Source organism: Bos taurus, chromosome 11 (genome assembly GCF_002263795.3).
Source record: "Bos taurus isolate L1 Dominette 01449 registration number 42190680 breed Hereford chromosome 11, ARS-UCD2.0, whole genome shotgun sequence".
Lineage (NCBI taxonomy): Eukaryota > Metazoa > Chordata > Mammalia > Artiodactyla > Bovidae > Bos > Bos taurus.
Window position 1 is genome coordinate 58,523,249 of NC_037338.1, and position 17,256 is coordinate 58,540,504.

The following is a 17,256-nucleotide window of genomic DNA, read 5'->3' on the forward strand; positions in this document are numbered from 1 at the left end:
GACATCATGATTAAATTGACAATATCATAAGTCTCTTTTGAATCAGACTATATTGATTACTTCTTTGACTCTACAGTTCCATATGGTACAGCTGCCCATCATGTCTTTGGCACTAGGCCTGTGCCAAATAAGGATCTCATTTTTCACATAGCATTTAAGAATGTCAGTTCAGTGGTAGCTGTCCCCACTGTAATTTCTGTCCTGGAGTGTAGAGTGACAACAGAGGCATTAATCCTGAATTACTTTCTCAATCTCTTTCCCCACTACAGTCACCAGATTGTCAATCAGTTTTATCATCCTGGAATATGGTCCACAGTATTCTAACCAGATTTTCTTTGTTTGAAGAATTACTGCTTAGACTCTAATCTATAAACTTAAAAGAAAGATGATATAAAATTCTAGCTTTTTGCAGTTCATAATTATCTGAGCTTTCTATCTCCTCATAGTGTACCTTTTCTCAAATGATTAGAGGATAACTGATGACTTTAAATCAAGATTCCAACGATTTTCCCTTTAATTTTGGCATAACACCTTTCTTCAGAATGTGCATAGGTTTCCTCCAAAACATGAAGATTGGCAAGGATGATTGGCCAAGAAAGAAGATAGCATCTACTCTCTTTCTCATTTCATTTCTTAGTGAAAGTTTATTGCAATATAATGATCAAGTGTGTAAATAAATATACATTTTTATTAATGTTGTCCAACTATTGCTATTCTATTGATAGTGAACAAAGATAATCCTATTCTGAAATATGAACAAGTATAATGTTGTGGATTAACCTGAAGTATTTTTATTTTTTATTTTCTAATTATAAATGGATATTTTGTTTAGAAAATGTTGAAAATATGAGATTAGTTATAAAAATAAGCAGAAAGATGATAAAAAATACCACTATGCAGAGATTCTGCTACATTTATATCTAATAATATACACAAATATGTGTATGTAAGTGTTTATAAAATTAATTTAGCATTGAAAACTGTTGTATAGATTTATATACATACTGTTACTTTAAAGTTAACTTTCTGTGATGAATAGAGTCACTTTTTAAAATACTAGTTTTTGAAGTCACATTAATAACATGTCATATTCTATTTGCTCCTTCCTTTTAGTTGAACTTTCATGATGCTTTGTTTTACTGTTACTAATATTTCTTCAGTGACTTCATTATCTAGATAGATTCCTAGAAGATAAAGCACATAGCCAAAACAATGAAAATGTTAAACTTAGCTCATGTGACCAAATTACTCTCAAAAATATGTACTTATTTGTATTACCAGATGAATTGCATGAGCTTTTTTCCCACATATATGCCAGCGTTATTTATCTTTTTTTTCCAATAAGTTGACAGTTTTCTGGTGTTTAATATACATGTTTTTGGCTTTAGGCTGTAGAATTATTTTTTTCTGTGCATTTTGTGTTATTGGATTTATTATTTTGAAATGTGGTATATAAATAGTCCATGGTATCGACAGTAATACTAGTTTTTGTTATCTTTTGTACATTGCTTGTATTTTTAGAAAGGCCTTTCCATCTTGCAAGCAAACATTTGCTATGTTTTGATCACTCCCTCAATAATTTAATTTTTATATTTTTTCTTTAGTATAGCTAAAATATCCTTTAGTATATCATGTGAAACATGGACCTAATTTTTATTTTTTCACTAAAGAATTATATTTTTTTCAGTGTGTTTTACCATTTTAACGTAGAATTTTCATATTCCACACAAGTTTTTGTTTTCTATACTTTTCCCATTGGTTTATTCTCTATTTTATATCAAAATAATATTTTTATAGTTTTTAAATATTTCTTTAATAAATGTGTCCTTATTTCTAATACTAAATTCCACATATATTTTTTGCTTTGTTTATTCATCAATACCTTCATTTTAAATAAAATTTTGCATCTTTGTCTCTCTGTTTCTTTTTTTTTTCTAGAACACACACACACACTGTTTTGACTGAGATTTTGTGGATCAATTAATTCATTTGTAAATAACTGAAATATCTAAAGCTGTCAAAAAGAAATGTTATGGAGTAAAAATGGCAGAGAGCTCCATTTATGTTTTTTATTTCTTATATTCTCAATAAACACAAGATGACTTGCTTTTTATTATGATTTAAGTATGTGTATAAAAACATATATGTATATATATAATATTATTTTATTTTGACCAAATCCTTAATTTGTTAATTTTTTTGACATTTCTAGTTCAAAAATAATTTTGTAAAGAAAAAACATGTTATCTTTATAATAGTTACATTTCTCTGACTTATATTTCTATATTGTATTTCCTAAATTTATAGAATAATGTTACATGATTATGGTTATCTGTAACAAAGTTCTTCTGTTTCTAATTTTAATACAGACTACCTCCTGTATTTTTATACATTTTATCATTCTATTTATTCATTTACTTATTTATTCAACAAAAATGTATTATATACCTTCATTGTGTCTGTTAACACTGGGTTCAGTGCTGTGTTTACAATAGTGGATAACATACTTTATTTTAGGTAAAATTTTATTTATCACATTTTTACACCTTAAGCTCCATTTATAAAATACACATTTATTAGAATGGACATTAAGTATTACTTAATGACATTTGAGAACATCATTTTTCTCTTTTTGTGAGTCCTGTATTTTTTCCACCTTTTAGTTATTGATTATATGAATTATATATTTTTATTTCTTAATGTTAAAATATATTTGCCTTTCTGGAATATATTATGATTGTTTTTCACAATATTTTTCCTAGATCAGCCCTCACTGTGTTTACTTTTATTTTGTCTGCAATTTTTAAACCTCTCTTAATAAGGGAACTCAAAATTATACTCTCTTTATCAGATGTTACATTTATTATTTATCTTTTTCTGTTTCTGAAATGGTAAAATAATATGGACATGATCTTTTCCTTTAAATTTACAAAATATTTATCATAAACTGCCTTTGTGGTGTCTTTTTTGGGCATAGTATTGACAAAATGGTTTAAATTTTATCCGGATATTTTTTGCCTTTTAGTGTCCTTGAATCACAATGTTGAAATAGATTTCCTAGAAAACACCCACTTCATTGAAAATGTAGCATATATAATGATTTATGTGATAATTACATTTTCTTAAACATCTTCTCTAGCCATGTAGTTGTTCATTCAATCTCTGTGGACCACTATACTAGAAATTGTAAATGAGGCAGATGAATTTCTTTGATCTATATTCTGATAATCCAGAATAAAAGTCATTAAAGTATTAGATGTACTTTTTCCTTAAGGTTTAAAATTCCTTCATGATGTATAAAATTTCTCTAGCTGTACTTTTTTTGCATTTTAGTTTTGTTAATTTTTTCTTGTTCATAATTCCTGAAAGTTTGCAGATTTATTAGTTTTTAAAAGAATTTGAGAAGAATTACCTTCAAACTACAGGAAATTATATCAGTGTGCCACTTCCCATGGTATAATATCATCTATGTCTGAATGAATTCTTCCACCAATACTCTCAGACATTCTAAGTTATTTTATCTTACCGTTATCTTACATTTCACTGCCTTATATAGCCAGACTATTTCTTTGATCTATAAGAGATTGGCAAAATATTTCTGGAAAGGACCAGATAGTAAATATTTTAGACTTTATGAACTATATGGTGTGTTACAACTACCTAACCTTGCCATTATAGCATGAAAGCAACCATAGAAAATATGTAGAAGAAGAACACATCTGTGTCCCAGTAAAAGCTTATTTGCAAAAGCAGGCAGTGGGTGGATTTGGTTCAGGTTTTATAGTTTGCTGACTCCTAACCTAGGTCATTTTAAACATGCGTTGGTCTTACCACTCAGGAGTGAACAACATAGAATTTTCTCCTAACCTGATACTTTCTTCTACTACTGTCCTATATTAGTCTTCCCCTTAATAGAGACTCTGGTTATAAGACTCTACCCCATAATTTCTACAATCTGTAATTAGAGCTTATTAAACCATCAAAAGAGGTCTTGCTAAATTTGCCCCTGACTTCATTGTCACTAAAAGCTATGCCCTTATTTAAAATTCTTTGCTTCACTGTGACATCTCCATAAAATTCAAAACTGTCTTTTCCTCCTTCTTTAAATGTTTTCCTTTCCAGAATTCCATAGTCAAACTATTTCCTCTTCATTCCAACATATTTCTTTTTCATATCCTTTATAAGTTCAACTTTCTCTACTTGAATTGTATGTTTTCCTTAAGGGTCTTACCTTGCACCTCCTCTTGTATCACTATATTCTCCCTCCCTCTCTCTCAGTGGTAGCATTTACACACACAGCGTGCATTATCATTTATTTACTAACAGTAAATGTTACTTCTCTATTACTTGAACTCTTCCCTGAGTTCTCCATATGTATACCAATTTCCTATTTGACATCTCAATGCAAATATCCAAGAGTACCTTAAGCCCATTTCCAAAGCAAATCACGGCCTTTCTTTCTAAGACTATTTTCTTCCTGGCAGTTCATGTCTTGTCAATGAAGCTATCCATTTCTGTAAGTCAGAATCAGGAATCTTCCTTGACTCTCTGTACACACTCTCACATCCCATAAACAAATCACTTTTGGAGTATGTCTCAAATCCATCCGTTCTTCTCTATCTTTACTATTGTCACCTTTGTCCTATTTAGCTCTCCCAGGCTTAACTCTTGCTGCATTGGATTTATTCTCTGTATTTACACTGCATATAAGGTGAATCTTTCAACACAAGAGCTGATCATGATACCGTTCTCCTTTATTTAGAGAATTTAGTGGAGTCCTGTTGTTTTTGGATAAAAACTAAGACCCTTAGCATAATCTTAAAAACCCTGAATAATCTGATTCTTTCTTCACAGATCCTTCTCACCCATACTCCTCTTGCTCTCAAATCTCCAACCAAAGAAGCCTCTACATTCTATACTGACTTCCTTTTCTTTTCCTCTTACTGGTCATGCTCTATCCTTTGATAACATTACTGTGTAAGCCAGCCTTAGAATGCTACTCACTCAATTTATTCCAGCTCATCATCTCCTCAGGAAGCCATTGTTAAAATTCTTATATTGTCAAGCCACAAGATTTAATTCTTCATCACCACCAGTTCTTTTTAATTGTGATTTGATTAAGATCTTCAAGTTCTATTTGAATCTCCCCTATCCATGCAAAGGTACCATATGACTGTTTCTGTTTGACCTTATATCTCAATGCCTTATTCCATACTTTGTATAGAAAAGGAATGTCATAAAAGTTTATTGCAAGAATAAATAAGTGCATTCCCAAATTTTACTACTATTTTCTGCCTTCAAAAATTGGCTCTCTTCTTTGAAAAGTCCCTATAAATTTTTGTCTTGAAAATTTAGTAAGTTTCTTTCATTATTTAAAGGTCAAACTATATAATATAGATCTGATGTAGCTCATTTGTAATAATTTTTCTGATTGACTTTTTATTAATATATCATCTTATTATGTCTATGTTCAAAATGACAAAATACATAAGGGCAAACAACAAGAAAAATACCTATGTATAACTTGGTTTACTATTTTCCTAGAATTTTTGTATATTTTTGTAACAAACATAAAGTTAATAAAAGCAAGCTGTTTATAATCTGCCAGTTTTATTTACTCTATTGTGAGCATATTAAACATCCACTTACAGCGTAGTTTTAGTTAGTACATAGTACTATATATTGATTTACTAGATATGTGGGTTATAGTTTTATTCCAGTGGCTTTTGCAAAATGTTTGGACTAAACAAACTTAAGATGACCACTTTTGAACTTATATCTTTCTGAATATTTATAATTTTATATTAATATTCCAATCCATCTTATCCAAAATTAAAAAAAAATTGATGGTGATCTGTTACAGTTTAAATCAAAGACATTTTGTTGCTTTTTTAAGATTCATCATTTACATTACTAATGATACACTGTAATACCTTACATTTTTTTGACATTTCTATATTTTACTTTCTGTATTTTCTGTTCACTTGCTTTGCCAATTTTTATTGACTTCTATAGGTTTTAAATTAATTTATTCATCTTGTAGCTTTTATAAATATCACAGATGTTTTCCTCAGCAATTTTTATTCAACTTTTAATTATTTTATGTGGGATTTTGGTTATATAATTAGACAATTAATTTCATATAATTAAGTTATTGTATGTTTTATTTTATGGTTTCTTCCTTTATTGTATGGTACAAAATTATCTCCAGAAATATTAAATAAATATTCATTTGTGATCCTCTAATTGTTTCATGGTTTTATTTTTTGCATGCAAATCATTAATTCAACTAACTTTTTGTTGTCAAAATTTTGCCTAGTTCCGCAGTCTTATTAGTTATTTACTCACGGTTATTAATATTTGATTTGTTAATCTCATTAACAAATGTTAATAGCATTACTTACTATAGCTCATGTTAATAGCATTACTTACATATATTAAAGTATGCATATATGTTTATATGTTATATGTATGGATTATGTTTTCACATATATGTTTCTATATTATATAAATACATATTAATACACATGCTCTTCTATTAAACTTTTAATTTTCCTCCTACTTTTTATTTAATATAATCAGTAGAATTACATTTCATTGTTCATATTTATAAAATATTTTGGGTATAATTTTGAGTTTCTAACTTAATTATAAAAGGCACTATATATAGTATTTCATACATTTACATATATAATATACTTTATATATGCATATATATATTATTTATAATATACATTATATTACGTGTGTATGTAGTTCTTTCAACTATCTTGCTTTCTATTGCCTTTTAACCTCTCCAAAATCATATTCTAGAAATAAATCACTGTTAACATTTTACTCTGTAATTTTCTGGATATTTTCTGTGCATTTATAAATGAATATGTTTTCTTCTTATATAATATTATACTACCTGTACTGATCTAAATTCTATTTGTATGCTTTTGGCTTTGCATCTTGTAATATATCTTGGACCTATATCCATGATGGCAAATAAAGATCTACCTCTTTGTTTTCAGTTTACTAAAATGATTCTCTAGTGGTAGACAAGTGAGATGTTTGAAAATATAGAGACAAACTTTAGAACTATTATATCAATACCCTAATAAAATTTTTTGATACTTTTATTGGAATTGTGTTATTTTTAAAGAATAATTTGGAATGATTAATAACAAATTATAAATCTTTCATCTTAAATATGATAAAGCTCTACTTTTTAAACACTAAAATATTCTGCATGTGAGAAAAATTTATATTACATATGTTACAATTACAGTTGACCTTTGAAGGCAATTTGAACTGCTTGGGTCCACTTATACATGGATTTTTTCAATAGTAAATAATACATGTAATACAGCAGTACATGGTCCATCATTGGTTGAATCTGAGGATGCTGAGGAACTGCAAATACAGAAAGCCAACTAGAAATTATAAGCAGATTAATCTCTGCATTGTTCAAAGTCAACTGTATTTTAACTTTGTTCCTAATATGTACATGATGAATTTTTCTTTTTTGGTATTTTCTACCTGTTTTTTGCTATCATCCACCTAATCTTTATTTGTGTGTGTATGTGGGAGTGGGGAAGTTATATTTTTTATGTGCCTTTTGCAACTAAAAACAACACTATTTGAAATGTTAATTATAATTGTGTTTAAGTATATTTTCTTTGATTTAATAAATAGGACATTCTTCATTTATCCATTATCTCTTAACTCTCCCAGCTGTTAAAATTTGCATCTTTTATTTTAGTTAAATGTCTAAAATGATATTGACCAATTAGGTTGGTCAACAACTTCCCTCTCTCTCATTTTCACAATAGTTTTGAGGAGGAAAATCATTACTGTGTATGATTTGGGACAAAGCCTACAATGTTCAAGTGATAGAGCAGTGTTTATAGTGGATATTAAAACTCTTCTGCATGAAAAGGATGCACTAGGTGGCCTGGAAGCAATTCTCAAATGGGAATGTTTCCACTCGGATGAAGTAGACTTAAACAGGTTGCTGAGTCATACCGCTTTCTTTCTTAGTATCTTCTATTATGCTTCTTCTAGCACTTGTAGTCTTTTGATTTGATTGTAGCTGCCATGGGAGCCAAAAGAAGCCTACAAGTTTGGGCCAAAATATTAGGAATCTTCTCTGTTTAAATTTTCATTAAATGAGTTGCAGTTAATGAAACCTAGGCAAACTCCAATGTCTTCCACGGCAAGAGAGATGATATGAAGCAATAGTATAAAATATAAGAATTAAGAATCAGTGCAACTTTGGAAACTTACAGTGACATGAGCAGACCTTGCAGCCTATGTCAACTTCTTTTCTTATCTATAAAATAATGAAACACAGTTAACAACCGGGCAAGTTCAGGTAAGTGTGCAGAGAACTAGAAATAGAAAAGCTTTCCTCAAGGCCTTGTATTTGCTGAAGGATGGATATTTTCATACTCCTACTCCAGAAAACTCCTAAAGTAGGAAATGATCTAGTAGAAGGTTTTCCAACCTCAGCACTATTGACATTTGGGATCACATATTTGGTGGTGGGGGATGTGGTTGATCTGACTTGGGCGTCATGGAAAATACGCCTGACCTGATCCATTAGAAACCAGCAATAATACCCACTCTTCCGTTATGACAATTGACTGTGTTTCAAGATAGTGCTAAATGATCCCCTGGGAAAACGGAAGTAATATTGGCCGTGATTGAAAACCACTGAGGTAGCACATAAAATTTGATCTTGGAGAGATAAGAATACATGGCTATAGCCAAGAAAAGGTCACTAGTGATCCTCAGACTTCAAAATCTTGATGTCATATGTACGGAACAAGAGGTATTTGAAGCAGAGATGAATAGGTAACTCTAAACTCAGACTCACATCCAAATTTAGAGACTTCTATGTCAAGCTTTTAACATCAGGTTATTGTTGATGACAGGAATGAGATGCTTTGTTTTACTATAACTGTTATCCAAGGTTAAAGGACTTACAAGGGCGTACAGATAAAATGGTCAGTCCTGTTCCAGGAAAGAATAAGAAGAAATGAATGATTTTGCTGCCCCCATGGTAGTAGTGCAGGTCTAGAGAATTTTGCATAAAGAGAGGCAATGCTGGGAAAATCATGCACATGGTAGTTCAAATACGTCTTTCCACAAAGCTCCTGAATAATTGGGTTTGGGAAACATGAATAGCACCAATCAGGCCTAACAATATTTAATGCATTAATCAGTGAATTTAAAACTATGACTTTGTTTGACTATTATATATATAGAAAGGGGAAAAACCATAATGAAAGACTTCCTATTCTCACTTCAAAGTTGGAAGGCCTGCAAAGCAAGAATCAAGGGGGGAACTGAAAAGCAAATAAAAGATTTTGGAACACACCAAATGAAAATGTGTAGAAGAAACTAGCCTCAGGAAAAACCTGGGGCTGGCAGAGGCATTTCTGTAATTTTCTACAATCTCTAAGAAGATAGTTTTTCAGAAGACTTGCTGTATTAGAGGAAGCAATCTTCACGGATGGTAGAATTTCCCACTATTAAATGGGAGGGGTATGGTTAAACTCTTGATGAAAGGTTTCTTCCAGTTGAGTTTGAGGATCAGAAGTTATGAAGTCTGAACACATGTCACAGACTTATTGGTACCATGGACAGGCTGAAATTAAAAAGACTGCTTTTTTTTTTTTTCTCCTATAGGAGCACTTTGGAGTCAAAAGTACCCAGGATCTAACACTAACCCAGCCATGTTATTAGCTCTGGAATCATGGGCAGACTTTGAAGCCCATGTCAACCTGTTTTCTTATCTATAAAATACTGATGCCTTTTGTACTTTAAAGCTTATATAAAGATGTCATATAGTAAAAGACATAACATAGTCTGACACAGAGTATCCTTAACAAATGGTAGCTATTATGGTATTAGTATTATGCATGCAATATCCTCTCTCTTTATTAAGATGTCATTAACTTTGGGTTATGTTTATTACTGTTATCAACTAGTTAAGCATATTAAGGAATATGTGATGGCACTTTGGAATAAGCCATTACATAAGACAAAATATTATATATATATTTTTTCTCTATATTCATATTTATATAATTCCATGTAAATCCATATTTATACACATATACATGCATATATATATATATATATATATACACACACATATGTATACACAGGGAGAGAAACAGAGAGAGGAATAGAGTGTGTGTGTGTGTGTGTGTGTGTGTGTGAGTACATTAATGTGGATATAGTTCTGGGATTAAAATATTTTGTCTTCCTGACTTTTTGAAGCTGTATGAAAGTGTGACATAAGGGATATTTGGAGGAAGATCCTGAGTATAGGCTCTGAAAAAATTTTTCAAAACTTCTGTCATTACTTATGGGAATCTGCAGTGATAAATGCCTATATTATAAAAGAAGAAAGGTCTCATGTGAATGTCCTCAACTTCTACTTTAATAAACTAGAAAAAAAGAGTAAATCAAACTTAAAGTAAACAGAAATAATAATTAGTGAAGATAGAAGTTGAAATCTATCAAATAAAAAATATAAAATAATAAGGGAAATTATTCTTTAAAAAAAACAATACAGTTGATTAAACTCTGATCTGCAAAAAAAAAAAAAAAAACCATGAATATCAGTATCAGGAATGAGAGAGGTTGGATCATACCAGTTTCCAAATATATTAAAAGCAAAGTAAAAAATATTACAAGCTTATTTTTGTAAATTAACTTGATATCTTAGACATAACTAAAAAATTCATCAAAAGACAAAAAGATACTAAGGTTTACTGAAGGAGATAACCCGAATATCCTTATGTCTATTAACTAAATAAAATAAGCACCACAAATGAAACTCCAGGGGTCAGTGGCATTACTGATAAATTCTATCATTAATTGAATAAAGAAATATACAAACTGAAGAGGATTGAAGAGAAAATTAAAGAGGAGGAAACATTCCAACTCATCAGTAAAATCGTCACTACACTGGTACCAGAAGCAGGCAAACAAATTACAAAAAAAGAAAACTACAGGCAAATGCACTTAATAAACATAAATCTAAAAGTTCTACACATACCTCAAAATTTATAATCGTGACCAAGCAGAGTTTATCCCAGGAATTCAGGAAAACTTTTGGTATAGTGCATGCATGCTCAGTTGCTCAATCACGTCTGATTCTTTGTGATCCCATGAACTCTAGCCTGCCAGGCTCCTCTGTCCATGGAATTTTTCAAGCAAGAATACTACAGTGGGTTGACATTTCCTTCTCCAGCGGATCTTCCCGACTCAGAGATCGAACACATGCCTCCTGTGTCTCCTGATATGTACTTGGCTAAGTACATATGGATAAAGCATTTGACAATATGCAACATACATTTCTAGTAAAACTCAGCGAACTAGGAATAGAAGGGAACTTCCTCAACCAGATAAGGATCATTAGAAAATAATAATATGGCTTTCACCATAATATCAGGAACAAGACAAAAGTGTTTGTTTTCACTTTCTATTTTCATGATGTGAAAATTTTAGCCAATAGGCAGAAATTAGAGACCAAATCCATCCAGATGGGAGAGAAAGATATAAAACTATATTCAGAAAACAGACTATCTAAATAGAAAATCAAAGGGGATCTATTAAACAGCAACACAAAACTCACAGAATAAGTAAATTTATTATGATTACAGTGTGCCATATTATTATATGAGATCAATTTCCATCCATATTAATAATAAATAAATATTTAAATAAAAACAATGCTATTTATGATAATATCAAAATATGAATTACTTAGGAAATAAATCTGAAATAAAATACCCAAGATTTGATCTGTACTCTGTAAACTACAAAATATTGATACATAAATAATACATAAATACATAATACATAAGTACATAAATAATCAGTGAGGTAGATCTTTCTTCATGAATCAGAAGACTGTATACTATTATAATGTCAGTTGTCCCCAGATTGATCTAAAGATCCAATATAATTACAAACAATATCACAGCAGACTTATTTTTGTGGAAAATGCCACATTAACATTGAAGCCTGGAGAATCCCATGGACAGAAGAGACTGGTGGGCCATAGTCTATGGAGTTGCAGAGTCAGATATGACTGAGCAACTAACAAAATTTCATGCTAAAATGTGAAAGACCTAGAATAATCAAATCAAATTTATAAAGGAAGAGCAAGTTGGAGGGAAAATTACTTTATTTTAGGACTTATAAAGCGTTAATATTCAATACAGTGTGGACTGATATAAAGATAGACAGTCAATGCAACAGAATAAAGTTCAGAAGGTAAACCCATACTTATATGGACAACTGATTTTTGGTAAAGATGCAAAGCCAGTACAAGGGAGAAAGCATTGTCTTTTCAACAAATGGTGTTTAATATCCATATGCAGAAAATAAAATAACAAAATGCATCATACCTCATATCAATTTAACAATATGGATCATAGACCTACATGTGAAACCTAAAACTATAAAATTCCTAAATAGTATAGTAGATAAAATTTTGTGTTTTTTTAAGATATGATAACAAAATTATGATCCATAAAAGAACAAAATAAACTTTAAAAATTTGCTCTTGGAAAAATATGGTTAAAGGGATAAAAACATGAGCCACAGACTGAGAGAAATAGCTAAAATACAAATGATAGGTCATACCAAATGGTGACAAAGATTTAGAAGAACTAGAACATTCATTAAATTCTGGTGAGAATGTAAAATGGTAAAATCATTTGGGAAAACCATTTTAGCAGATTCTTAAAATGTTAAATATGATCATAGCCATGTGACCTAATACTTCTATTTCTGCATATTTAATCAGAGATATGAAAGCTCATGTTTATACAAAGACTTGTACATAAATAAACATAGCAGCTATATTTGTAATATCCAATCACTAGAAATCACCCTTATGCTCATCAACAGATTAACAGGTGAGCAGATTGTGTTTTATCCATACAAAGGGACACTACCCAGAAATAAAAATGGACACAGCAATGATATGCACCATAGAAGAATCTCAGTATTTATGGTGAGTGCTAGAAGCCAAGCAAAAGAGAGAATGTTATACATGATTCCATTTGTGTAGCTCTCCAGAGAACACAAACTAATGAATAGTGATAAAGAAAAGATCAATGGTTTCCTGCAGATGGAGAGAATTATTGGTAGGAAGGCTAAAAAAGGGCACACAGAAATTTCTGGAAGTGGTGGATACACTCATGGTCTTGAGCTGATGGTCTCACCAGTGTATACAAATTCCAAAACTCATTAAATTGTGTAGTCTATATATGTGCATTCTATATATATATATATATATATATGGCATGTTATATATATATGGCATGTTAATTTTACTTTGTATATATATATATATATATGGCGTATATATATATATATATATATATGGCATGTTAATTTTACTTTGTAAAGCTGTTAAAAAAACAATGCAAACACTGTCTTGAAGGAGAATAGCCTGGACCATGCAAAATAAAAAGAAGTGGGAAAAAAACAGTGCACAGGTTTGGGGATTTTTCTATGAAAAATTCTTAAGAGTAGAGAAGCAGTAATGGGGAAAGGAAGCTTCACTTTTAACTATCTGCTGATCTCCTTCCCTGATGTTTCCTAGAACTCGGCCAAGAGCATAACTATAAGTATCTAAATGTTGGGAAACTGGGGATCTAGGGAACACTGTCACTGGGGATCTAGGGCACAAGTCACTGTTCATCACCTCCCACTGTGTAGAAGAACCACTGACAGCCATGAGAAAGATCAAGAAAGGTTTTGTAATAGAGATCTAGGGAGGGATTGCCTGGTGACAAATCAAAACCAAACCAAATTCAAACAAATAAATTTGTTAAATGAACTTCTGTCCCCAAATTTGTTGTTTATTTTTCCTTTTATAGATTCTCTACACTCATAGACAAAACTTGGCAGGTCTTTTGTAGTAGCACTTGCTTTTAGTTATAAATTCTTTAACATGTTAAGAAAATGTTGTGCTTTCAGTTTATAATGGGTTTATAGGAAATGTATATTGAAGTTTAATATAGAAGTAAGCCATATCTATGGAAATAATTGCTATTAACTTATTACTAAAGTTAATTTATGTTGTGAGACTTCGTAATTTTCAACCATCATCACTTTACTACTTGAAACTCTATCATAGAATAGCATGGTAATATATGGCTGAAATAAATTCATTATAAAATATTAAGTATTAGGTATCTATACCTGTAAAAATTTAATTAGTACTTTTTCCAATTTGACTTTTATTAGCAGAATTAAACTCAGTTTGTTAAAAAATTGTGAAGCTTTCGGTAGTTTCATAATTCTGCAGTAAAGTACATAAAAATGGATGTGTATTTAATTTATGTTATATTTTAAAGTCTTGGGATCCTGGATTCTGGGTCTTTTACAGAACATATATTTCTTAACTCATTTTTGTATATCTTTATTTTTAAGAATTTATTTAAAGTGTTCATGAAATAGTTTGAAAAATTTATAGTTTTTAGAAGGTAATTTCTAAGAGATACTCAAGTTTGTTTGCAAAGTAATAGAAATAGATACTTTAAATATAAAATTTAAAAAGTCTCTCAATTTGTAGTTTTATAAGTGACTTATTGTTTTGGTCTTCACCCCTTTCTTAAATACACGTATTTAACGCATATATCTCTGATCTTGATTTCAAGATATTTGCATATATATTATTTTTCTTAAAAATGGTCCTCTGATTTTTATTATTGATACACTGAATATCTTTGTTTAATTGTTACTAATTTATACCTTTCCTTAAATACATTTTTATCATTTGTATTACTAAGTGTGGTTTAGTTTTTTAAATTTTGTTTTTTATTTCATAATGAAAGAATTTAACCTGTGATATTTGATCAGAGTAGAGTTGTGGCTTCCTTCCATGAGCCGTGATGGGCATGGTTCTGATTGTCCATAATTTTTAAACAGATGTTAATTACTTTTTTGTTGTCTATTTTCAACCTAGTTTAGTTTAAAAGAAGGTTTATATTTTGGGTTTTGAATTGCTTTTTTTTTTGAGACATTTGAATTAATTCTAATTTTTTTTTAACTTTATTGCATTACTTTTACTTTGTAAAACAAATTGAGATGTTTCCATGTTGACCAGTGCATACAATATTTTAAGTATTTTAGTCCCTGGGTACAAAAATGTATTGTTTCTTTCTGTGGCATAACAGTAAATATATAAACTATCTTAATGATTTTAAGCTGTTTAATTTCTTGCCTATCTATTGATCTCTCAAAACTGAGAGCTACATGTAAATTTCATGAAGTTTTCCACACTGAGTTTTATAGTGGCTCCTTAAATCTCAATTATTTTATTTTTTAGTAGAAATAGGTTGGTGTTTATATATTGTTATTCTCTACTATTTCCACATAGAATGATTCAGGAGTTTTTATATCCTTTAGGAATAGTACAATTAGAAATATATACCAATGTTTTTGTTCAGAAAAATTATTTTCACCTAAGTTCTCTAAAATTTTGTATTAATTTTGTAATCTTGCATTAAAAATTTTTTTCTATATACTTTTCTACATATTAATGTATAGGTTTTTTTTTTAACTTTACAATATTTTATTGGTTTTGCCATATATCAAAATGAATCCACCACAAGTATACATGTGTTCCCCATCCTGAACCCTCCTCCCTCCTCCCTCCCGGTACCATCCCTCTGGGTCGTCCCAGTGCACCAGCCCCAAGCATCCAGTATTGTGCATCGACCCTGGACTGGCGACTCATTTCATATATGATATTATACATGTTTCAATGCCATTCTCCCAAATCTTCCCACCCTCTCCCTCTCCCACAGAGTCCAAAAGACCATTCTATACATCAGTGTCTCTTTTGCTGTCTCGTATACAGGGTTATTGTTACCATCTTTCTAAATTCCATATATATGCGTTAGTATACTGTATTGGTGTTTTTCTTTCTGGCTTACTTCACTCTGTATAATAGGCTCCAGTTTCATCCACCTCATTAGAACTGATTCAAATGTATTCTTTTTAATGGCTGAGTAATACTCCATTGTGTATAAGTACCACAGCTTTCTTATCCATTCATCTGCTGATGGACATCTAGGTTGCTTCCATGTCCTGACTATTATAAACAGTGCTGCGATGAACATTGGGGTACACGTGTCTCTTTCAATTCTGGTTTCCTCAGTGTGTAGCCCAGCAGTGGGATTGCTGGATCATAAGGCAGTTCTATTTCCAGTTTTTTAAGGAATCTCCACACTATTCTCCATAGTGGCTGTACTAGTTTGCATTCCCACCAACAGTGTAAGAGGGTTCCCTTTTCTCCACACCCTCTCCAGCATTTATTGCTTGTAGACTTTTGGGTCATAGCCATTCTGACTGGCGTGAAATGGTACCTGATAGTGGTTTTGATTTGCATTTCTCTGATAATGAGTGATGTTGAGCATCTTTTCATGTGTTTGTTAGCCATCTTTATGTCTTCTTTGGAGAAATGTCTATTTAGTTCTTTGGCCCATTTTTTGATTGGGTCATTTATTTTTCTGGAGTTGAGCTGTAGGAGTTGCTTGTGTATTTTTGAGATTAGTTGTTTGTCAGTTGCTTCATTTGCTATTATTTTCTCCCATTTTGAAGGCTGTCTTTTCACCTTACTTATAGTTTCCTTTGTTGTGCAGAGGCTTTTAAGTTTAATTAGGTCCCATTTATTTATTTTTGCTTTTATTTCCGATATTCTGGGAGGTGGGTCATCGAGGATCCTGCTGTGATTTATGTCAGAGAGTGTTTTGCCTCTGTTCTCCTCTAGGAGTTTTATAGTTTCTGGTCTTCCACTTAGATCTTTAATCCATTTTGAGTTTATTTCTGTGTATGGTGTTAGAAAGTGTTCTAGTTTCATTCTTTTACGAGTGGTTGACCAGTTTTCCCAGCACCGCTTGTTAAAGAGATTGTTTTTAATTCATTGTATATTCTTGCTTCCTTTGTCAAAGATAAGGTTTTATACATGTCATATGTTATTTTTAAGTATGAATTTTGTTTTTTCAACTTTGGAAATGACTCATAAAATAGTTTTAGATGAAATTTAAATTTTTCCTTAAGTCCACTTGAAATAATTCTTATGTGTAACAGACACATTCTTCACATTTTACAATATGATTGCACGCCTTTTAACTTTATACTTTCTTATCTTTATTATCTTCAAATGGTATGTACCTTTCTTCATAATTCAAATAGGTGTCTTCATTTTTTTCATTCTTTAAAGTTTTT